General features: G+C 46.6%; 1 pseudogene; it reads right to left on the bottom strand.

Moving 5' to 3' along the window:
- Nucleotides 1-22528: 22528 nt before the first annotated feature.
- On the bottom strand, nucleotides 22529-23503 carry LOC147991056 (uncharacterized; annotated as a pseudogene).
- Nucleotides 23504-23862: the final 359 nt, after the last annotated feature.

Below are 23862 nucleotides of genomic sequence, written 5' to 3' on the forward strand. Positions count from 1 at the left end.
CTGAATCCTCCTCTGAGGAGCTATCGGTAACCAGCAAGACATGCGCTTCGTCAGATAGCATTGTCTGCTCTGAATACCTTGTTTCCACTCCAGATTTTTCCATGACCGTGCCAAATGGCTGATGCACAGGAAGAGTAATTTAATGTACTAAAATTGTTGACAAATTTAACACGTAATAAAAAAATGATGGCATGATATAATTCACATATAAGATGACTGGCTAACCAGAGTGGCATTGCAAAATTCACATATATGATGCCTGGCTAGACAAGATGGCATTGCATGATTCACATATACGATAAAGAAACTAAACAGATGGCATTGACACAAAGCATGTCTAAACTAAGCAGATGACATCTTTAATGTATACAGTAAGCAATGCAAGGCACCATATGCATGATATTACCAACATCAGCATGCCAAGTTAGAGCGAAGACCTCATGGGGTAAATAGGAGTGGTCTTCTCCTTCTGAATCCCCCTCATAACAGTTATCTTCCTCTTGATTACGATCCGAAATGAGTGGAGGGGGGGCTGCCTTTGTGCCCACCATGGAACGACGTCTGCATGAAATTTTATTGCCACACAAGGCTCGTCTCTTTTGCTCTACGTGATCAGTTCCATTGTGTACAATAACTGGCATGCATAGGAATAAAACATAGTGAGATTATGTAAGGAGTGCATGCACAAATCCAGAGTGATGGTAGCAAACTATGGATAGACCCAAAACTAATGATAGCAGGCAGATAATAGCTTTAGTTAAAAAATACAGATAATGGCTCCTTTAATGTTTGTTTGCACCCAACATGAAACTCATAGTAGACATCGGAGATTAACCAGATAGTAGACAGATAGTACTGATTGCTGCCCCAATATGTATCCCACAACCATTTAAAAACTCAAGTTTCAGCATTAGTTTGGACCTGACTCGGAGTCTAATAGGTGAACACGACGATAATGTAGCATGTCATCATATTAAGCGATGCATAACGTAAGCAGACACGGAAGAGTGCCACCTCTCTTGCGGACCCGTGTAGTCCTCAAGGTCATCTGCTCAGTTGATGATTGTAATGCAGTTGCCGTGGCTGCCGGCGGCGGGGAAGAAGATCTGAGGCAGTGAAAGACAGTCTAGAGAGCGGATCCCTGCTGTGGTGAACCCTTCCGTCGTTGGAGCAGCTGAGCTGGGGTGGAACACAGCGCCGCAGGAGCAGGACAAACCACACAAGGTTTTCTTTGACACATATATGTAACAGAAGTAATTGAGTAAGGGTTGTTTGAATTTGAGGATTCTAACAATGCAGGGATAGGAAATAGACAGGAATAGGATAGGAATGCATGTGCAAAATAGAGAATTTAAAAACCCAGGATTTCTGCCAATCTGGGTGTTTGATTCACAACAATTGGAAGATCACAGGATGCAAAAAAGCATGGTGAGATTAAGTCAAACCACAAGAAAATTTACGGTTATAATGCTATTATGCTACTATCTCTTAGTCTTGTGCTTGATGAATAGGAATATGAAAAGGAGGAGAAGTGGAAATTAGAATTCCTACGGTTTTTCTTTCAAGGAGACACTAAAGGAACAAATCCTACAGTTTTCCTTTGCTCCATTCCTTTGCACCAAATTCATGAAAAGTAGTACCATAGGAAACTTTCCAATTCCGATGTTTTTCATTCACTTTTCCTTTCAAGCACTGGCGATTCTAGTAGGCAGGCTTGAGCAAGGAAAATCCTACACTAAAAAAATGTTTTTGTGCTACTTCTATTACTTTGGACCCAGGCCACTGCCATACTAGCTCAACTCCCAGGCCCATCGACAAATGCACAGCTCAAACGCGCAGAGATAAATAATGATGGCATTCAAGAGAGTCCATCACGGATAGCTAGGTTGCCTGGTACCTCACTTCTTGTCATATAGTAGGATAAAATAATCGTATTTCCCATTACTATGAGTGCTCAGTGGACAATATATATAACACATAGAGTAAAAAAGAGATGCAACAAGTGTACAACCTCTTTGGCGAAGCCATGTCGATCTGAGCGTGATTGGGTTGGCTGATGAGGATGCTCCGGCTGACTTGGCTGTCGGAGGAGGGGAAGAAGATCTTAGGCGTCTGGAGATGGAGCCCGAGGTACTGCTCCGCTGTGATGGAGGGTTTCGTCGTTGGAGCAGCTCCGATGAGTTGTACGACGATGAGGCTGAAGCAGGACAAGAGAGACAATGAACAACGTTAACCTGAGTGGAATTCTAATAGCATCTCCAATACATGACGTAAAATACATAACCACAAAGTTTTAGATGTAAAATACATCAGCCGCTCATCTCTGACCTTAACTGTCGAAACTGAATTTAACTGTCTAAACTGAACTTAACTTTCGAAACTGAACTTAACTATCGAATCTGAATTTTGCTGTTGAAACTAAATTTTGCTGCCGAAACTGAACGCACTAGCAAGGTGAGGCTACACGTCGGTCGACTGACTTTTTCATCTCTGGTCAACCAATTTTGCAACCGTTGGATACGAAATCAAGGGCATGCGGTTCATCTTCAACATCCACCCCCCTGAGCCGGCCAAACAGCAGCCCCCCGCCGCCCGCGGCCGGCGGTGCGCCGCTCCGCCCGCCCCGAAAACACTCCCCACCGCCGGTTCGCTGCCACCCCGACCATCCCTCTAGCCTCCCCCCCCGTGCCGAGCTTTGTCTCCGACGATCCCCACGCCACCGCCCCGCCAACGCCCCGCCACCACCGGCGACCACCGCCCCCATCCTGAACCCTAAGATAGATAGTGGGGTACCTCTCCGGCAAGCCCCCCTCCCCACTGCGGCTGGTTCTTCCTTCACCCCGGCGGCATCGGAGTGAAGTATAGCTAAATCGGAGCAGCATCGCAAGCAAGAGCAAGAGTGAGAGCAGCAGCGCGAGCAAGAGCAATAGCAAGAGCAGACCAGGCAGGGGACCGAGAGCAAGAGCAGAGTAGCAGCGCGAGCGAGAGATAAAGCAGCAGCAGGTCCTACTGATGTGGACGTCGCCGCCGAGGGAGCGACGCCGTGGAGGAAGTGGCCGGCGATGCCGCCGTGGATGGAGTCGCGCCGTGTCGGCTCGGGACCGAGCGTCGGCAGCACCGTGAGATCGAATTAAGAAGAAAATGCGACGATTAGTGTACAACCTCTTTGGTGGTGCCGATTAGGCCGCAGCTTCATCCGAGGAAACGGTGATGATGATGCTCTTCCGGTGGTGCAGGTGAAGACGACGGTGTGGGAATGGAGGTGGCGCGAAAGACGAGGGGAACGTCGGGGCAGCTCCTTGGAGGTGGAGGACAGGGTGGCTGAACCGGCGGGACGATGAGATCGACGACGGATCCTCATCCGGTACGGTGGATGAGGGACGTCAAGGTGTTGTTGTGGACGACGTCGTCGAGGAAGAGGCTCTGGCTGGGTGGCGGACGAAGCAGGGTGTGGGGTTTTGTCGCGAGTTTTCGCGGCCTCGGTGTACAAATGGGTGGGCGGATGGGATGGCAGTGGGGAACCATGGCTTAGAGACGCGCTTGTCCGAAATGTGGGGTAAGTTACGAAAGTACCCCCACCGATTTGAGGTGGTTCTTTCGGTTCAGGGGTACCACGGGCATTTCGCGTGTCGGGATTTTACAGGAGGTGGGAGTTTTCACGCGTGTTGATTTCGGAATAGCAAGGCGCAGGTTGAGATGGAGGGAGTTGTCGGAGCACAACGAGACAAAGATATATCTTAAATATTTCGGGCTAACAAGGCGCGGGTTGAAGAGGCGGGAGTTTCGCAGCACGATAGACAGAGACGCTAGCTTGAATTTTCGGCATAACAAGGCGCGGCTTGAAATTTCGGAAGAACAAGCTTAACGTGTACCCCCAAAAAAGACAATTTGCACCTCAACACGCACAACACACACACACAAACACCACTTAGACTAGAGTAAGGTACACGTGCATTGCACGCATGAGATTTGGCAACCAAATTATGAATAAATACCACATTATAGCATGCAAGCTTGGAGTCATATATGCATGATGTAGATGTTTGTTTAATTCTTATAGTTCATTTCATTCAAAATTATCTAGTTTTTATAAGAAAGCTAATCTATTTTAAGATTCATGGAATTGTGCGTCGTAAGACATAAAGTAAAAACAAATAATGGCAAATCATGTAGAAAAACATTTGGGCAATTCGGATACGGAAGATTCTAGAACAAATAAGAAGTGCTTGTGTTTTGATGTTTGTGTATTATGCTTAAGTTCAACCATGGAGTCTTCTAGATTATACATGTGGCAAAATCTGGTGGAATCTAGATAATATCCAACGGCCAGTAGTGCTCAAATTTGCCATCTTTGGACCATCGGATTCGCCTCATCCAACGACCATCTTTCAAAGTTAAAGTTACCCGCACACAATATAAAAAAATATAAAATATAATATATATATATAGGGGTATAGATATAGATATGTGATGCAAAAGCCGCCCATCATCTCCAATTAGAATAGTGTGTCCATGCATGAATGCGACGTGGCCAAATGATGTCTGCCATCGGTATCTCAAATTCAAATTAGTCCGACCTTGTTCAATGTTATACATTACAACATGCTCGTTTCCAAACCACACCACGCAGATCTCCGTTATATTCATGCATGCATGGGTTTCAAACATCAGGATCTCTTATTCAAATATTTGAATTCAACTTTACATTGATTGTGACCTCACCTATTCAGCTATTCTTTTACACCCACACAGTAGTCTTCTCTTTATAATTGTACCACTAACTTTCTCTTGTGCATGCATGCACACACACTACCAGTCGGCATTATCCATCGCACGCATGCAATCTTTTTCTTCAGGTCGGTCTCCCATGAAGGCACACACCAACACACATCCCCCTCTCCATCATATCGGGCATTCTTTATCTCTCACGTGTGCATGCGCAACAATCGATGTTCCTCTATGTATGTGTGTATATAGCTAGGTCTTTCATAGTTTTCCACACAAACCGATCAATCGATATATCCAGTGAGGTCTCACCCTCTTTCCCACGTCCACATCGATCAATCTATACCTCTCTATATAGGATTGACACATATAGCTAATACACCCACATTAATTATGTATCCAACGTCCCCTCTCATCATCCATGCCTTCTGCTTCATCTCTCAGACGCGTGCACAATGGCGAAGACAGGGGGCAGTAAGGGCCCTGCCCCCTCCCCCCCTAACATCACTATATATCAAGGCTAATATGAATGTGATCATTAGACAATTGCTGCTAAAAATGGTTTAAGTTCATGAATTGACCCTCCTCGTAAAGGATTAGCAATGCTTGGCCCCCTAGCTCATTAATTTTTCATGGCTCCGCCAGTGCGCGCATCAGCGCACGTGTTCGCCCCCTCTCTCTAAATATCGATCTCGCACTTGTGCATTCCTTCATAGTCTCCCTCCACTCGGCCCCTCACACCATCTTCTAGCCCCCCACTAGATTTTGCCACATGTACAATCTAACAGACTCCATGGTTGAACTTAAGCATAATGCACAAACCTCAAAACAACAGTGGTTCTCTTTTGTTCTAGAATCTTCCGTATCATAACTGCCCAAACTTTTTTCTAGTTGAATTGCCATTATTTGTTTTTACTTTATGCTTTACAATGCACAATTCCATGAATCATAAAATAGATTAAGGGATTCTTTGATTCAAAGGATTCTCAAAGGAATTTTGGAGGATTCTAATCATTAGGAATTTTTCCTATCTTGGTTGTTTGATTCGTAGGATTGTAAACCATAGGAATTTTTCCATATGATTCATTTGCACTAGATTTCATAGGAAACATCCCATCCTCTCAAACCTCTTTGAAAGAATTCTACGTTTTTTCTATGCACAATCAAACACTCATACAATCCTGTAGGATTCAAGACGACATTCCACTATAATCCCATGTTTTTCCTATTCCCGCGTTCTTAGCTTTTTTTATAAAAACTAATTGATTTTGAATGAGATGAACTATAAGAATTAAACGAAGGGCTACATCAGGCATATATGACTGAGAGCTTACATGCTATAGTGTGGTATTTATTCATAATTTGGTTGCAAAATCTGATGCGTGCAATGCACGTGTACCTTACTAGTACTTCGAGTATGTGCAAAACACGTAAATTAGAATACCAATGGCACGCTACACAGTGTCTCTCTTACAGTTCATGAAGCCACGTGGCACATGTGTAGGTGTTGTCGCGACCTCCTTGCGTGGATTGATCACAGTGACGTGCTGCTGGTTCCAGAAGAATGTACTCGTCCTCCCTGAGCCATACTGTCGGTACATGCATGAAGCAAAGATGTGCACGCACGCCATGCATGCACTCATTCCTCGCACGCACACGCGGATACACGGGCAGACGCAATTTTGTACCAAGATCCACCCCATGTGATAATTTAACGCGTGTGAAGTCGTTCACTTCATTGATGGTCAATTAATACAGCGCATGCAAATTGAGTGGACATGAGGGCGGAAGAAAGACATTATTACTCTACTACGCGCATGCGAGTAGTTAAATCGTGGGTTGCTAGTAGTACTTCCATTGGTCTCTTTCGTATTTTGTGCCAATTTTTGACAGTAACATAATATTTACGCATTTGAAAAGTGTAGTACTTGAAATTTATGTTCCGCTAAACTCATCGGGAGCCGTTTCGGGCCTCGAAACCAAAACATCAATTAATCTTTACCTTGTTCCCATCACATTCGAAAGCCTGCTCACACCTACTAGTAGTACGTACCAAACCTGAACGTTTTCCCACTATGCAGGTATTAGTACTAGTGCTAGTACTTAGGTTATAAAAAGGGGAACTACCTAACCGAAAATCACTCTACCTTTCCTCCTCATAAGTGCTTCTTCTTCGTCCGTCGTTGCCATGGCCGGTGAGCGGAGCTCTAGGTCGAGAACTACTTGTAACAAGGGAGCGGCAACCAAGGCTGCGGAAAAAAAAGAGGGCTCGCCACCATGCAGAGACCTCGAAAGATCTCTCACGGGCAAGCGATGGCTCCTAGGAGCGCCCTAGCCGCAGAGGCGAACATGCCGAGCCGGCGGAGCTGGAGTCGTTATCCCTCGATGGCATGCCCGATCAGCTCAATAAGCAGAAGGAGTTCATCCAAGGCTTGATGGAGTTGCTGTAGGAGAGCCTCGACGACATGCCCGCTGAGCTCAATCAGGAGGGGGAGTTGACCGCTGGCTTGGTGATGCTGCTGAAGAAGAGCATTGCCTCAGGGAAGAAGGCGACCGGCGAAATCCTGCGACTTCGGGAGGACAATGCGAAGCTCTGCCACGAGATCGACCTGTTGAAGGAGAAGAACGCCGGCTGGAAGAAGCTGCATGAGAATAGTAGTTCCTCGATGAAGATGCTGCAGGCCCTCGCCATGGAACAGAAGGAAGAGTTGGCGAAGCTCCGCATCAAGCACCCAACTGCTGTCACGGAACGTAATATGACCGTGGAACAGATGATGAAGGCTCGCGTCGAGAAATGTCGCGTCATGGACACAATGATGAAGATGGCGGAGGAGACGCGCAAGGATATGGAGGTCGTGGAGGCGATGAAGAAGCAGTTACGACTCCGTGGCGAATTAGATCATTTGGGGTGATAATCTTCCTTCTTCTTTTGCTCATGTGTTTCATCTTTTGCTTCGGGTGTTTCGCCGCACGTGTCACGTTCTCTGCGAGGCATGAATAGAACAATGTTTTTTTGAGGGGATGAATAGAACAATGCTAACAATGAGATGACTAGCAAATTAGATCATTTTTTATCGCCATATGGCACTGGGTTGCTGTGTTTCGTGCTCCTCCGTCGCAGTACTACTCCAGTGGAAAACTTGAGTATACCGCACGGTTCTTTGCTCCTCCTCGATCAGGTCGTCGGCGTATTTATACGAGCAGTCAAATCACAAGGCCCCGCCTTCCAGCAGTAATGAGCCGTCAAATCACAAAGGCCCTCGCCTCTCATGAAACCGACCAAGCTAGACTGCCCCGCCCTCTAGCCTTTTAAAAAATGTATACTTTTGGACAGTAGCAGTATCGATGGATTGTGCCATGGAGAAAAACTTGAAATTAAAAAAGGTGGTACATATAGAGAGCGCTCCTCGCCAAATTATGCATATAGTACTATTAAAAAGGCTAGTCACAATAATGTAGTCCAGCACAACCCACCCTCAAATAAAACTAAGAGGGTGCTTGGATACGTTTTAGTCCCATGACTAAAAGTAGTGGGACTAAAACATGCTAGCCTCAACCACGCTTGGATCCAAATACTAAAAAGGCTAAAATCAAGTTAATGAGCATTTATTATCCTCCAAACCCTCCAATCCAGAACTCGCCTGTGTTAAAGGAGAGGAGTTAAATGAGTAGAGAGAGGACTAATCCACATTTTAGTAGGGGTACCCCTGACTAAAAAAATTTAGTCTCAAGACTAGTTTTAGCCCCTCTTTAGTCAGGGGTGCTTGGAACTTTAGCCTCTTAAAGAGACTATTTTTAGTCAGACTAAAATAAGTCCCTTGGATCCAAGCACCCTCTAAGCATCCTGGAATTCTTTGACAAAACTAAGCACCATGAAATTCTTTGACAACTAAACTTCTAGCTATATGATGTTGGCCATATATATTGTACGTATATAATGTGAAGAAACGAGCGGTAGTACTATACCAACTAAAAGATGAAATGTAAGAAATACTAGTATGTACGTACTGAAGAGTTAAAGTAACGAGAAGAAACATAACATAGTTCTGCTGGGGGCTCAGCACAACACACCCCTCAAATTAAATTAAGAACACCTGAAATTAAACTTTGCAACTATTCCGGTAGACACTGCATTAGAACCACCATGAGCAACGTCACTGCAACCTTACTCGGAGTCCTTGTCCACGTCCTCGACTTCGCCCTTGTCCCTCTTCCTCTTGGCCGATACTTCTTTGCTTGAACCGCACACTTGGCTATTGCTCTTCATCCAACCCTTGTAGATATTGAAGCAAAGGTAGCCATCCATTGCAGCGTAGTGGATGTGGTCTATATCTAGTACATTCCACTGCCATGCATGACGTTGAAACGTGTAATGAGGTTTCTCCATTTTATCGTACGAAGGATGAACCATGGCTCCTGCCAGGGTTAACATTGAAGGCTGACGAGAGGACGCCAGTCGATTCTTCTGGAGGTCAAAGGTGTTGCCTACAACGAGGCCTATCCAACGCATGACTTCTTTGTCGTTACCAAAGTCTACAGTAACGAATTTGACTAGGTTGCTCTCGAGGAAGTTCTTAAAATCCTGGCACTCAACGTCGGCATGGCATATGTGGTAGACCAAGCAAACGTTATGTACGCAAACCTGGATCACGGCGGGCTTCTTCCTCTCTTCGTCCTTTAGATCCTTCTCTCGTCCCAGGACTGTGGTGTACTCAACATCTAGCCCAGCGACCCACTCATCATCTGAGTTTTCGAACATGCGTCTGAAGCGAGAAAGGCATCCTTTCACCGTCGCGGAAGAACGGGTGTAGATGACGTCGAACTCATCACCGGTGATTGTTCTAACCTTGTACTCACCGCCGATCGTGGAGATTTCGGACGCCATGGATTTGGGAGGAGGGTTAGGATTAGTGGAACTGCCGTAATGTGAATGGACGGGACGACTAGGAGCGAACCGCCGTAGTATTGAAGGATGTGTGGGGACGAGTACGAGCGAACTGCCAGCGTGCGAACGGTAGGGTAGTGGCTTTCCATTCTCCCATGATACGGGCTTCCGAGAGCCCTTGGATCTGAGATCGAACGGTTGCATGGCGTGATTCTAGACCTATGGGTGAATATCCTATCCTGGAGGGTTATTCTGCAAATTTTCAGCAACTTAGCATGCGATCATTTGATCTCAGATCCAAGGGCTGCTAGCAGCCCGTATCATGGTCGCGCCTACCACGACCATCGCGTCGCTCGCGCGGTCGTGCCCTTGGAGATTTAACACAGTGCGTTAGGCTATCTAATGTTGGCATGTCATACATAGTCATCACTTAGTCACTCATACTACAACAAGGTTGGCTATAAGTGTATTTTTTTACTCCTCTCTATCTCTTTCTTCGTACTCAAGGAAGAAATGGTGCTAAGCACGTGTATTTATTGCATTTGCCAAGGAGTGACCTCTTCCAATGAAATGGTGTTGCTAAGTTTGCTTCATTTAATTAGCTATAGACTCAAAATTGTCTTTTCACCTAGGTACACGCGCTTAGCACCGTTTCTTCCTTGGGTCACCAAACTAGTCTCTCTCTTCTTGATTAACTTGCCACATCAGAATTTATGCCTATGTGGCAAGCTTAAGCACCTGTAGGAGCAAGTAAAAGTAAGTACAATAGTGCGCTTTACATGGCATTTTTGCATATGTGGAGGAAAGAGAGGCAAGGAAAAAGTGGAGAAGTGGGCTCTCATGCAAGAGCCAGCCTCTACTACATGGTGGAGCATTGGGAGAGGCACATGTATGGAGGTGTTCAAGAATCTGGGAGACTCACGCCGGTCGTAGCACCGCAATTAAAATGATAAGTCAAATCACGGGGCCCCACCTGTCCAGCAGTAACTCGCTGTCAAATCACACATCCCTACGTTTGCAGCAGCCTACTCCCTCGTCTTCTCGCGTCTCTGTCGAACCGACTAGGCGGAACTGCCCCACCGCCTACCGCACAGGAAAAGCCTCGCCCTCGACTTTTAAATAGTTTACAGTATACTAATTTTGTATCCATGGATTGCGCCCGCTCCATGGAGCAAAGCGTCTAGAAAACGGAGGAGAGACGGTGGTCTTGCAATAGAGAAGAGGGAGAGGCGAGACGGTGGTTTTGGAATGGAGATGATGGAGAGGAGAGGAGGTGGTTTTGCAATGGAGAAGAGGGAGAGGAGCGTGCGGCAGCGATTTAGGATTGGACTAGAGGGCCGGCGTGCTCTGACTGGATCAAAATCAAAATCAATTTACCCTTCAATTAAGAAAGCGACCCCACATTAACTAGTCTCCCTTTTATTCTGGGTCATAATTGACCATGATTTTCGCACATAAAATATATGTTATACGTTGTATACAAGGCCACTATCAAAATTACAATTTGCAACTATACAAGGCCACTAACATTAATCGAGGCAAAATTGATGGCGTTTGCCTCCTACTAGCACCCGAGGACATTAATATTCCTTGTTTGCATGCGGGAGTGAGAAGGTTAGCTTGCATTCCCAATGTTAATCAACCAATGAGGAGTAAGAGGGTTGGCTTGTTGTGCTTGGGAGAGAAAAACCACATCAATTAACATGACAATCAAGGTGACAAGCTAGCTTGCAACATTGCATAGCATTGGTTTTTACCTTGGTACCTGTAATATGAGTTTGTGGCCTTGTATACAAAAATGGAGGGAGTATAATTTGAAAGTACATTCAGATACGAACCAAACAATACAATTTTTGGTGACATGCATTCACATTTTGCTTATCAAATACAGTACGTGGTCAAACTTTGATACAGAATACGTGAAACAACAAAAAAAATACTTCCAAGACCAGCGCCGCTCTTCCGCTCTTCTCGTCTTAAACCACCGCCGCTCCTCTCCTGTTCCAATCTAAATGCAGCGCCGCTCCTCTCCTCTTCCATTTCAAAACCATCGCCCCTCCTCTCCTGTTCCAGTCCAAAACCAGCGTTGCTCCTCTCCCGTTCTAATCCAAAACCAGCATTGCTTCTCTCCTCTTCCATTCAAAAACCACCGCCGGCGAGTGAAGGTGCTGTGGAGAAGTAGATCGATGGAGGAGTACAACCGATACGTGAGGATCGCAGACGGCGACCCTGTGAAGCTAGCTAGGATGTTGGAGATACAGTCTTGGTTTGACAACAAGGACCAACTAGCGGCGACGGCGACATCCATGGCCAAATATCTGCAACAGAGCGAAAAGGCGGCGATACTCCCGGAGGGAGTCGCACTAGAGTACATAGAGCTTCTCCTCTGGGCCATGGAGCAAACAGATTCACCCAATCCAATCGTGAGGGAGCGGTGGTGGGAGTATCGATCCCAGATGGATCATCCACCAGAGATTGAGGGATCGAGCATCTACAGGGTGCCGTTTGTGAGGGTGTCCTGCCAGAGCGAGCTGGTGGAGTCTTCGTCGACCGAACCCAACTGCAAGAGGAGAAAAGCAGTTGCCCCTACGACGCTTCCCCGCCATCGTCTCACGGGGCGGTTGTCTGCCGCCGAGGAATAGGAGGGGGCTGCCCCCCCAGCCCAATAGTCGGGCAGGTTGTGAATTGTCAGGAGGAGCTTAGGGTTGTCAGTATTTGCAGGTTGTGAATTGTGTTTTGTGTTGTGTATTTTGAGAGTACTTTCAGATATGAATGTCTTTTGAATTTCAGATTTGCAGTATTGAGCATATAAAGTTTTTATGAATTCTAGAGATATATTTTTAGCACTTAAAAATATAGTTTCATAGGAGTATAAAAGTGCAGACAATGTGATTCTCAGAGAAGAAACAGCAAGTTTCAGTTTCAGATAAGAAACTGCAAGTTCGGTTTCAAATAAGAAACTGCAACTTTCAGAGGCAGAGCATTTATATTAACACGACCTTTTCAAACAGGGTTAACATCATGTTGGAAGTTTTATTCATGGTCGAAAATGGAACTACCAGCCAGTTAACATCATGCTGATCAACATTCATACATAGCACATCTTCATATGATGCACAGTCAAAATGCCCACACAATGTCGAGTGTGCGAAACACAGAGAAAACGAGGGACGGAGTTTTGGCAAGTGTTGGACGTGGTTTTAGGCTGCCCCGTCTAGGCTTTCATTTTTAACATGCGTAGCCCACGACCTCGGATGGGAGGTCCATAGGTCTGGATGGGAGGTCCATAGGTCTGTTTGTATTTTCTTAGGGCCGTCATGTATCGACCGGCCTATGGACCTCCCATCCGAGGTTTTATTTTTGGCAGCCCAATTTATGTATTTTTTTGAAGAAAACGCAGAGGTCTGTTCTATTTTTCTATATAAGAATAGGAACGCCAGGTCTAGCTTATGTTTCCCTTCTAACTATATTATATATATTTAAATTATTTTATATGTTGACTGTTTAGTTCACATACTCCCTCGTTTTCGGTTTATAGGGCTTATCTCAAAATTTTAGTTTTTCCATTTTATAAGGCTCAATTTGGTTGTTTTCCATCACATGTTCAGATTCCAAGGTGCATTAAATCATTGCATGCAAGTATTAAGAGAAAATTGACCAATGCATGTACTTTATGCATGAATGCATTGCAATTTATGCATTGATAAACATAATTTTTTGAGGAAAACAAGTGCATTAATTAGGTGCTTTTGCAAACTACAAAAAGTATTCCACCATTCATCATCTACCTTGGTTGGTGAGATTTTTGAATTGAGCCCTATAAACCGAAAAGGAGGGAGTAATTGGCAAATAGATCTCGCTGCCACCCCCCGCCTCCTGACTCCGGGCGCGCCTGCCCCCCTCAGCAAGTCCGCTCGGGCGCCCCATGGAGTCGCCGGCCATATCCACGGGGGAATGGTTGGAAGACAGGCAGTTGTACAAGATGCATCTCCCACATGTCTACAAAGCCTTCCTGCGGATGCTCCAGCCGCTCGACTCCGTCGCGCCGGCGGTGCTGCGGGAGACTCGAGGGAGGAGATGGAGGGAGCGGGCAATGCGGATCCGCAACGACACTCTCTCCTGGACCCAGTGCATGCGCGAATGGAGGGAAGTAGAGGAGGGAGCTGCGAGGGAGGAAGCCGAGGAGGGACCGAATCTGTTCTCTCACTCGCGCAGGTATGCTCGGATGTGCAAGGATCATGTGGATTGGGAGCTGCTGAATATAGCCCTGCAGATCTACTTCGAAGGATATTTCTCGGGGAAGCACAGGATGCCCCACCCCAGTGAGCCACCGATTGCGTTCGTTCGATGGGCGAAAGGAGAAGTGAATTCAGGAGATCCACGCCGTGCTGTGAGATGGGAATGCTTGACTGTACTCCTGCCCACCAGCATGCCACCAGAGCTGGAGCAGGTGGATCCCCTACCTTACCTCTCCCCCAAACCTGCAGAAGATTGAAATTAGGCTTGCAATCTGCTTCAATTGAGTTGTCTGGTGGTTATTTCTGCTTCCTGAGAGACAACATCTGGCTAGAGGATGAGAAGGAACCAGGAACTCCGATGAATTTCCCCTATCACAATGGGGGGGGGAGCGCCGGTTGGGCAGAGTTACAGCCCACCTCCGCCCCAAATGGGGGCACAATCTGGGAAGGCTCCTGTAATTGCCCAAGATCAATCTGCTGGTGGTTCTAACTCTCAGATCAGTGGGAAATCTCAAGGCAAGAATCAGCAAAAGAAGAGATAGGACATCTAGAAAACTGCTCCTGCCCCTGCTTGGGCCTTATGGCATACTCTGAGGTGGTCTGCTACAACTGTGGGGAACCAGGGCATCATTTGGATAAATGTGTCAAGCCCAAGAGTTGTTTTATCTGCAAAATGGTTACCCATAAAGTTGAGAATTGCCCTGTCAGAAGGAAAACCCACAGTTCTGCTAGATATGTTGGAAGTGCTGCTCCAGGATTATGTCCACCATTGACATAATTTTTTGTGACACATAATTAGATAGTTTCTTTCCCCTTTCTAGTTGTAGAGCTCTGCCCAGATGTGGTAGTGACCACACTCCTTTCCTCTGGGACTCTGGTCTTAACCAAACTCCAAAGAGCAATGGTTTTAAATTTGAAAAGTGGTGGTTGCTTAGAGAAGATTTTACCGAGCTAGTCAGGAAAATCTGGAATGAGCCTACTGGGAGCAGCTGCCCCCTAGAAAATTGGCAGATCAAAATCAGGAGATTTAGAAGAACTACCAAAGGGTGGAACTCCAATGAGGAAGCTAATCTTAGAAGATATAAAAGGCTTCTCCTCCTTGAGTTTGATTCTCTAGACATTAAGGCAGAAACCACTGACCTCTCTGAGGCTGAGACTAATAGATTAAACTTTGTCCATGGAGAGCTAAAGAAAATTTGGCTTCAAGAAGAAATCAAAGCCAAACAAAGGTCTAGAGATAGGAACATTAAGGAGGGTGATAGAAATACTGCTTACTTCCATGCAGTAGCTAACCAGAGGAGGAGGAAAACCCGCATTCACTCCCATGATGGCCCTAATGGCCCTGTTACTGAGGTATATGAGATGTTGAAAGTGGCTAGTGACTTCTATAAAGACCTGTTTAAGAAAGAAAACCCTTCTGGGTTCTCTCTACAAAACAATTTTTTCCCTGCTTCTAAAAAAGTCTCTCCTGCTGAAAATGAGCTGCTAGAAGCCCCTTTTTCAGAGACAGGGGTGAAGGAAGCCATTTTTAGCTCTTATCCTGATGGGGCTCCTGGTCCTGATGGGATTCCCTTCTTATTTTACCAGCATTTTTGGGACTTGGTGAAAAATGATCTCTTAGATCTTTTCCAAGCCTTTCATGGAGGAGAGTTGGATCCAACAACTTACTCATGGGGGGTCTGTTGGGTTCAAGTTAAATAACTGTGAAAGTGATTTTTTTCCTTGCTGGTAAAGGCCTTAGGTAAGGTGACCCCATCTCCCTGCTTTTGTTTAATTTAATAGTGGACGTTCTTACTAAAATGCTGAGCAAAGCTGCTGATCATAGTCTGATTGCAGGGCTCTGTCCTGAGGTCTGCCCTAGTGGCATCATCTGCCTTCAATATGCAGATGATACCATCCTTTTCTTAGACAATGACTCCACACATGCTAGCAATCTAAAAACTGTTCTAACCTGGTTTGAACAAGTCTCAGGCATGAGAATCAACTACTCTAAAAGTGAACTCATCCCTATCAACATGGATGATCAGGAGTTAGCTGACTTCCTCTCTATTCTAGTATGTAATAAAGGTAACTTCCCCATTAAGTACCTAGGTATCCCTCTCCACTATGATAAACTAAGGAGAGAGGATATCCAACCCCTTCTGGATAAAATCATTAAAAGGATTGCTGGGTGGAGGGGCAAACTTCTCTCTTACAGAGGTAGATTGATTCTCATACAAGCTTGTTTGGCTAGCATTACAGTGTATCTCCTCTCCTTCTTCAAGTTCCCTAAATGGGCAGTGAACCTCATCAATTCTCAGATGTCTCATTGCTTGTGGAATGATTTTGAGGGAAATAGGAAGCTACACCTTGCTAATTGGGCCCTAATCTCTATGAAAAAAGATTTGGGAGGCCTAGGCATACCTAACCTCTAAGAAATTAACATCTGTCTTCTAGGGTCTTGGATTAAAAGATTCTATGAGGAAGACCTGAAACCCTGGAAGCTTCTTATTGCCCATAAATACCTAGGAAATAAACCTAATATTTTTGTCCCTTCCTCCAACCCTAAGACCTCTAGATTCTGGAAAGGATTAAAATCTATTATGCATGCTGTGAAATTTGGCTATAGATGGAACATAGGGGATGGGAGCAGAACCAGGTTCTGGGAAGATACTTGGTTTGGCACATCCCCCTAGCAATCCAATTTTGGTCTATTTACTTTGTCTGCAATGATCTTAACAAAAGTGTCAATGAAGTTTGGGACGGTCAATGCCTAAAACTCTCTTTTAGAAGGAACTTTAGTGATAGTCTCATGGAACAATAGTTCCAGTTGGAGGAAATTGCCAAAAGCATTACCTTCACTGCCGAGCCGGATGCCCTGATTTGGCAGCTGGACAATAAGGGGAAGTATTCCTCCAGCTCCCTTTATCATGTTATCAACTTTAGAGGGGTTCAACCTGTGTTTATCCCTGCTGTCTGGAAATTGAGAGTTCCCCTTAAAATTCATGTATTTCTCTGGCTTCTCTCCAAAAACAAATTGATGACTAGGGATAACCTTCGGAAGAGACACATCATCAAACCCCTTAACCCTCGTACACCTCTCTGTCTGCGACTCTACTCCCGCGTCTTCCCATCTCCGGCTCGTTGCTGTCCGGGGCCTCGTCGTCGTCCACCACCTTGGATGCGCTCGGCGCGGTGTGGTCAACGAACGACACCATCGGAAGTAGACTGTGCGTGGAGAGGCTGGCAGCTGGGTCCACGGCCGCACACAAGGAAATGCCTCCTTATTACGCGCAAAATAATGATTCCTCCACCTGACATCTGGGACCCACCAGAAGGGCCTCTGTATTTCGTGAAATAAAGTGCCCCCCGCTGACATGTCGGACCCACCAGCTATCTTTGCACGCAAGGAAGTGCCTCCTTATTACGCACAAAAAAATGAATATTCCCCCTGCCAGCTGGAACCCAGCATAGTGGGAGGCTGACTTGTGGGCCTACCAAGTTGACGAGGACGGAGGGCTTTGTCAACTTAGTCAATATGAACGATTCTAGCTCCTGTTACCGTACGATGTTCATCCAACGGCCGTAGTGCTTCTTCAACCTCTGGTCTTCTTGCTCCAGCCGCCCAAACCAGCGTTGGTTGTGCCGCGTGCTCCTGCCTCCCGTGGCCGGCTGTGATGCCGCGGAGGCCTCACCGCCCCCTACTACTCCCACCGCTGGCCAGGCCATCCCTCTACTCACCCACACCCCCTGTTATTCTGCGGCGACAACAGCCTCACACCGCAGCCGAACCAGTGAACCCTCGTACTCCTCTTCGTGTGGGCATCCACTGCTGCGTCTTCCCCGGCTCCGAGTCGTCCCCTTCCTAGTCCTCGCCGTCATCCACCGCCTTGGTGCTCTCGGCGCGGCGTGGTCAACGTGATCAATGACCGACTTCCATCAGAAGAGTACTATACATGGAGAGGCTGACAGCTGGGTCCACGGCAGCCGCAAGGAAGTGCCTCCTTATTACGCGGAAAATAATTATTCCTCCACCTGACAGCGGGGACCCATCGGACGGGCCACCAGTATTTTGCAAAAAAAATCGTTTCCCCCTGACTGCTGGGACCCACTGGACGGGCCACCGTATTTCACGAAAAAAATGTTCCCCCCGCTGTCAGCTCGGACCCATCGGAAGTGCCTCCTTATTACGCACAAAAAAATGAATACTCCCTTGGCTAGCTGGGACCCACCTTGCTGGGAGGCTGACTTGTGGGCCTACTAAGTTGACGGGGACGAAGGGCTTTGTCAACTTAGTCAATATGAATGATTCTAGCTCCAGTGACCGTACGATGTCCATCCGACGGCCGTAGTGCTTCTTCAACCTCTGGTCTTCTTGCTCCAGCCGCCCAAAGCAGCGCCGGTCGTGCCGCATGCTCCTGCCTCCCGTGGCCGGCTGTGCTGCCACAGAGGCCTCACCGCTCCCTACTATTCCCACCGCTGGCCAGGCCCTGCGGCGACGACAGCCTCACACCGCAGCCGAACCAGTGAACCCTCGTAGTCCTCTCCGCACGGGCTTCCACTGCTGCGTCGTCCCCTTCCTAGGCCTCACCGTCATCCACCGCCGTGGTGCTCTCCGCGCGGCGTGGTCAACGTGGTCAAGGAACGACTTCCATCAGAAGAGTACTGTACGTGGAGAGGGTGACAGCTGGGTCCACGGCCACAGCCCAGTTTTTTTGTGATTTTCCAAGTAAGTCGCTTTGTCAGGCCTGTTGGGCTGCAAATCTTTCAAGACGAGGAGAGCTTTCATTCGGCTGGACGAGAAAATGGCCCATCAGTAATGAGAAATGGGTTGTACATTTTTAAAACACATCAAACCGGCAATTAGTTTCAAATATCTTTTTTTCAATTCAAGATTTTAAATTACATTAATTTTTATGCGTGGAGAATTTGTTGGATTTTATATTGTTATACATTTATTTTTAAAATCAGATTGAATGTGAGTCGAAATTTCGGGATTAAAAACAGTTCGGACCGCACCGAAATATGCAAAATTTCGTATAATTTTTTAACCGTTGCCACAATATGGGCTGTAATGCTAACAAAAAGAATACGGGCTCCAAAAAAAACCTTAAGAATTAGCAAATGGGCTGTAAATTATTAGAAATAATGGCAGATGGGTTGTATGCTGTTTTCCACAGATTTGAGGCTTTCCTAAAAAAAAGGTTGACGCACAAGCACTGACTGTTGGATGTCCATCCAATGGCCGTCGTGCTTCTTCAATCTCTGCTCTTCCTGCTCCAGCCGCTCAAACAAGTGCCGACGGGACTGCCTGCTCCCTCCTCCTCGTGGCCGGCTCTGCTGCCGCGCAGGCCTCCCCGCCCGACCATACTCCCATCGCTGGGCTAGCCATCCCTCTACTCACCCACACCTGCTGTTATTCTCCGGCGACGGCAGACGAACCAGTAAACCCTCGTACAGTCGTACTCCCCTCCGCGTGGGAAACAACTGCCGAGTCTTCCCTGCCTCCGTGTCATCCCCTTCCTAGGCCTCGCCGTCGTCCACCGCCCTGGTGCTCTCGGCATGGCATGGTCAACATGGTCAAGGAATGACTTCCATTGGACGTGGACTGTACGTGGAGAGGCTGACAGCTGGGTCCATGGCCGCAGCAAGGAAGTGCCTCCTTATTACGCGGAAAATAATGATTCCTCCACCTGACAGCTGGGACCCACCAGACAGGCCACTGTATTTTGCAAAAAAAATGTTTCCTCCTGACTGCTGGGACCCACCAGCTACATCTTCGCACGCAAGGAAGTGCGTTCAGGCAAAAAAAATGATTCGCCCCCTGACTGCTGGGACCGACCAGCTACATCTTCGCAGGCAAGGAAGTGTCTGACAGTCGGGACCCACCTAGTCGAAGCGTACGTAGCGTTGTCATTCTGGTTGCGAACGTGTACGTACATACTGGTTGATGTAAAGGCGCGCACGTGTCGTAGTAGAGGCGCGCACGTAGCATTTACACGTATGTATAGCGGCCAAGGTGCAAGAAAGAAAATACGGCCACGTATGTGTACATACGGGAGGGGTCTCGAACGCCTACTCGCGCATACGTACGGCCAGGGCTCGTGTACATGGTTGGGTCGGAATGGAGAAACAACGTCGTCGTCGTGTTCATGGGGAGGCAACGGAATACGTCGTGTTCATGGGGAGGTAACAGAATGCGTCGTGTTCATCGGAAGGGCTTGGACGGAACAGACGATGGAAACGAGGCCTGGCGTACCGCAGAACGGAGGAAACGGCCTTGTGTTTGACCGGCCACGTTCGAAACGGGATCCTGTTCATCGGGAGGGGTCTAGCGTACCGCAAAATGGAGGAAACTGACCTCCTACGGTCGAAACGAGGGTCCTGTTGATCAGGAGGGGTGTGGCATACCGTAAAACGGACGAAACGGACTTGTGTTGGAGCGCTACGGTCGAAACGGGGGTCCTGTTGATCGGGAAGGGTGTGGCGTACCGCAAAATGGGACTCCACGGGATACTGTTCATCTCCACTGTCGACCTCCTCCAGCCTCCACGGGCTCCTGTTCATCCAGCCTCCATGGGCTCCTGTTCATCCAGCCTCCACCGCGCGCTACTCCACCGGCTACTATTCAACCACCCCTCCACCGTCTACTGTTCATCCAACCCTCCACACCACGGGGTCCTGTTCAACCACCCCTCTACGGGCACCCCTCCACCGTCTACTGTTCATCCAGCCCTCCACACCACGGGGTCCTGTTCAACCACCCCTCCACCGTCTACTGTTCATCCAGCCCTCCACACCACGGGGTCCTGTTCATCCACCCCTCCATGGGCACCCCTCCACCATCTACTGTTTATCCAGCCCTCCACCACACCACGGGGTCCTGTTCATCCAGACGCAACGCCACCGCTCACTATTCATCCACCCCCCCGCAACGCTCACTGTTCATCCCATCGATCGGCTTCAGTTAGCAGCAGTAGCGAAGGAATCGCTCGATCGGGTTCAGTTAACAGCCATCGATCGATCGATGGGGTTCAATAACGCGTAGCCTGCAGTGCAATAGCTCGGGTTCAGTTAGAGCCCAACGCCTCGCTCGGTTTCAGTTAGAGCCAACGCCTCGCACACACGCGCATACGTGTACGAGAGAAACGCGCATCGCTCGGCCCCCGACCTCCCAACGTAACCGGGAACTCCCCGAAATTTTCCTCCCCCTCGCTTCTACCACGGTTTTTTCCGTCATGGACGGCCCAAAGAATGTCATGCAGCTGCATCTCCGGCCCGCCTAGGATGAAAAGCCCATTTTCTGTCATGATTTTTTGTCATAGAAGTAGGAGCCCACCACATCTATGATGATACTGGGTTTTGTCACAATTATCGTCATAGAAGTGTCATATGTATGACAGAAAAAAAATTCATTCGGCTCAAAATGTCACGGATGTGTCTTTTTTTTGTAGTGAAATGATCCCTTTATATGATTTCTGTTCAAATATGCAATAGTTCATCACAATAATTGATGGTCAGATCACAATATATGGTATATTTGTGTGCCAAATTATGAATAGGAAATGTGCTTATCAAGTTCCTCCACACTTAAACTTTTGCTTGTCCTCAAGCAAAGGCATATGACAAGAGCAAGAATGTGAACGGTGAGCTGACTAGCGAATGCCAAGTGAAGTAGATCTCTAAACAGTGCATGCTTTGGACTTAGCTAGTGAAAATTAATGGTTAGGAGTGCTTCAAAGCGGTAGGATACTAGTAGACTTGACCATTTTAAACTTTTAGAATGATAAAAGAAGATCAACTAGTTCAAATGATGATTGTGCCAAAGGTTCCTAAAGAGAGCATGATCTCGAGAGCAAAAAGAACATACACTTGTGATCAGATCACTTATTTACAGAAATAAAGCAATGATAATATTTTATTGATCTCACCAAAGGAACATACCACCGATCCCGAGAACATGGTATACACCCGGCTCGACCAATTATTAGTTTTTTTTGTTTGTCTCCCCAAAGGAACATACCACCGATCCAGAGAACATGGTATGCACCTGGTTTGACAATTACAATTTTTATTATTAATTACTGCCCAAACTAAACCGATTTCACATGCCACCGATCCAAGGAACATGACATGCTACTGTAGGTAGTTAGACTAATTTATTCATTATTACTTATCTTAAATGAACAACGCATAAGCACAAAAACATGAATCATCACTTCTCCATGTCTGGTTCACATACTACCGATCCAAGGAACATAGCATGCTAATCAATAGTGGTTAGGTGATTGCTCTCAATGGGAACACACTTAGCACAAATTCAGCATCTAAACATGATGACCTAGGTGTATCATAGTAAATGCAGAAAATGACGAAGTTTTCTAGTGTACTAGGGATTTGAGCACTCAAAACTAATAGTTCTCACTAATTTTAGCCAAGCACGCATGGTGTAGATCACTAGTTTACAAGGCATTCAGAAATCAGTTCACATATTCACGTCAAGCACCATATGTCAAAGGTAAAATTTAGTGGGACAACACTTAAGAAATGGCTCAAGCAACCCAAATATCAAATGATTTCAGCATGTATCAATGGATGATATATTAAGATTGGGGTCATGAAACAGCTTACCGGGTTTTGATCATGTCTCTCACTCCATCACCTCACCAACTGCAGCTCCTCTCCTTTTACTTCTCTATCCTCATGCCTGCTCCAGCTTCTCCCTTCCTCGCGTGTGTGCCCATTGCTTCTCCTCATCTCCGTGCTCAGGATCCATCGGGGTCCCAAGGAATGTCACCTCGAACCTGGTCAGCATGTAGTGAACGGTGTAGTAGCAAAAACCTGAAAGAGCACTCGACAAAAGAGACCATACAAGTGAAAGGGGTAATGCCCTCTAAATCATCAATAGAGTACCCAATTACATAAGCATACCTATAAAGAACATGACGAGTATGATAGGAATCAGCAAGCTCAATACTAACATGAGGATGATATTTATCATTAAGCATAGGTTTGGCATGAGGAAAATAAGTGTGATCATCATTAATATGAGCAATGCCACCAACAGTATATGTATCATCATATCCAAGCAAACACTTCTTCAAATCTACTTTAACAGATAACATCATGCAATGCAAGGTAGTAGCAAACAATTCATATGGACGCATGTCATCGAGAGGATTAGATAAACCTGCTATATAATGCTCTTGTATGACGATGGGCAAATGAATTTCTGGTTCTTCATCTTCAACTATAGGAGATTCTTTTACTTCTTCAGGAGTGATAGGCAACGGATCTTCGTCTTGATCACTTGGGCATTCAAGCTCTTGGTCATCTTGTTCCTTGTCTTCTAGTTCATCTTCAATATGAGGTCTCTCTTCCTCTGGACTCTTGCTATCTTGCTCAGCTGGATATGACGGTGTTGGAACCTCACATGTATCAAGGGGAATCTCGGCAACACTCAGCTCAAGGAGGGAGGAGATAGTACTTCCAGCATTGATGTTCTTCTCAATTTTCCTTACTTCTTCCACCAGCTCTTTTCCACTCTTGATCTTCTTCATTTCCTATAGTATAACCTTCCTAATAGGATCATCCTCGTCACTCCAAGTGAACTCGAGACTAAGAAATGTGAGCTTGTCTATATCATCAAATTCATCTTGTGTGGGCACTTGCACATGAGATTGCTCGGCGGTTGCTGGAGTTGTTGGTTGACCAAATGGAGGACCATTTAACTCCATTGGCAACATCTCTTGGTGTTGAGGTATATGAGTAGGAGCTGAATAAATCTGTTGTGGAGCATAGTTGTGGCTCTCCTCATTGTACCTAAATCCCTGCATATGATTACTAGAAGCAAACGGTGAGATCTCAGGGTTATTGCTCCTATATGACATATTCTGGTTCTCAGGACACCCATATGAGTAATTGTTTTGGTATGAGCTAGGCTGTGGGGCGAAGCTCATGCCATAACAATCGGGAGAGTGAGAGTAACCACGCTGACATTCAGCGGGTGAATGGCCCTGAAATCCACAAATATGG

Source organism: Triticum urartu, chromosome 1A (genome assembly GCF_056163025.1).
Source record: "Triticum urartu cultivar PI428250 chromosome 1A, HENAU_Tu73, whole genome shotgun sequence".
Lineage (NCBI taxonomy): Eukaryota > Viridiplantae > Streptophyta > Magnoliopsida > Poales > Poaceae > Triticum > Triticum urartu.